Consider the following 2380-nt stretch of genomic DNA (forward strand, 5'->3'; position numbering starts at 1 on the left):
CTTGTGTACAAGTACAAAAAGGTCGAAAACTCCACAACAAACTCACTCGCGTCTTCTGATTGGTCCTTGGTGATGGAAAGCAATCGGTTGAAAGGTAAAATTCACTTAGCACTACACAAAAAATTAAAGAAAAAACAAGAAAAATGATTCTTACACATGGACATGATGGTACTCGGTTTTATAAGCAACATAATGAAATATAAGAAAAATATCTTATATATATATATTTCTTTTTCATTCATATCTCTCTTAAAAAGAGCTGATTTGACAAATTTCTTTACATATCACCTATCGTTCCTTAAATATATATATTTATATATATATATAATATATATAATGACAATTACCATATCAAATACCAGCCGAATATCTGTTCAGTTGATCTATAAAAGAAAGTCGCCCGTTGACATCATAAATATTGAGTATTCGTTTCTATACACTGCAGAATAAAAGCGAGAGCTGAGTAAGCATTTGAGAAATGATTACTCCAAAAAAAAAGAAAAAATACTAAACATCTAAATAATTACAATAGCTATACAAATGGTCTTGGGAAAACAAGAAAAAAAATAACGCAAGTCAAACGGAATTTTCTAAAATTATACATTATTCGACAATAGAAGAAATGATAATTATTAGATACAGAAGGAAAAGAAGTAAACTGGGATAATGATGAAAGAGGAAAATAACAGAAAACTAGGATAATTACGGAAAAAAAATAACAAAGTCAAACACAAATTTCTAAGATTATATATCAATCGATAAACGAAGAAAAAATGATAATTGAATGCGTAAGGAAATGAAGAATACAAAAACACATAGGATAATGATGAATGGAGATATGGAGGACTGAATAACATTTAATAAGTGTGGTAGTTGTAAAATGATAAAGGACGAACGCAAAAATATATAAATTGTAGATAAAGAGAGAGAGAGTGTGAAGAAAATTCAGATGAATATGTGAATAAGAGAAAAAAAGTAAACTCAGATGAATACGTGACTAAGAGGAAAAAAATTAAATCAGATGAATACGTGAATAAGAGGAAAAAATTAAATCATATGAATACGTGAATAAGAGAAAAAATAAAAAAAACAAGCGACGAAAACGAGGCACAACCGATACACCAGTAAAGCGGATGGATGACTGAAAGGGAAACTTAAGATTGAATGATAAAAGGATGATAACGAAGATAACAATGGAAAGAGGTCTGGAAAGCGGCACCAAGGAATAACAATAATAATAATATAAATAAACGCTGACTAATACGAAGCAGCAGCAGCTGCTGCTGCGAATGAGAGCGTTGTTAAAAGGAAATACAGTGAAATATAAATGATGTTCTGTATTGTGTAATATGTAAAGTAAATTATGCTTGATAAGACAGAAAGCTTTTTTGACAGCTGGAACAAGATGGCGGGGATTAGGTGACCTGTCAGATGGCACAAGATAACAAGAAATGAATACCGATGAACACAAGCTTCATTAAGTTAAGAGAATGCATTTAGTAAAATAATAAAAAAAGTGACTAAGGTTGGGATAACCCCCAATGAACAGAATAAACGTTGAATTCGCTAACAAATAACAACGGAAGTTAAAATAAAAACAGATAAGGTCATCTTCGCGTTCTTAAAATTGAGTACACAATCAAAGAGGAGACAGGGTAGCAATAGTTATATGTATATAAAAATGTTATTATGACATAAAAAAACTCATTTATGAATAATTAAAAATAATGATACATTTCCTGATACATTTGAAATAGATGAGGATAGGTCATTTTCCGAGTGACTTGAAAAAAAAAAAAGGGTAAATTTTTGAGTGATGAAAATGTAAATTGAACCTCAACAATAATTGAAGAGAAGGCGAAAATCAGAATAAAATTTATGCTTATGATATGATTCTGACGTGAAGGATGATTCGAAATACAGCAATTAAACAAATGAGGAAAGGATAGGTGAAAAACCAGGAAGAAAACTCAGAAGAGTAAAAAAGAAAGGAGGGGTATTTTGATTACAAAGATTTGATACTATGCTGTCAGGATATTATACCATGTACATTTCTACAAAACGCTATTTGAATCACTTCTACACTTGCACAGTAGTAGGGGGTGGGTGGGGCTGGTTCACTTAGCAGACACAGAGCTACGTCCCAATTACCGACGATCAAAAATGTTTTTGGAAGTCATGAGTTACGGAGTTAAAGCTTACTAGCGCCACAGCCAATATGGCTGATAAGACGCTGATGTCCAACAGAAACTGGCTATAAGTACAAGTTGCGTTTGGCTTACATAAAAGCAGTACGGAAATAGAACTTGTCAAGAGGTGTACATCAAACGTGAAGACAGTCGCGTCTGCAGTAGATTCACATCAAACCGTGCATTTGATG

The sequence above is a fragment of the Macrobrachium nipponense genome, chromosome 8 (genome assembly GCF_015104395.2).
Source record: "Macrobrachium nipponense isolate FS-2020 chromosome 8, ASM1510439v2, whole genome shotgun sequence".
Classification (NCBI taxonomy): domain Eukaryota; kingdom Metazoa; phylum Arthropoda; class Malacostraca; order Decapoda; family Palaemonidae; genus Macrobrachium; species Macrobrachium nipponense.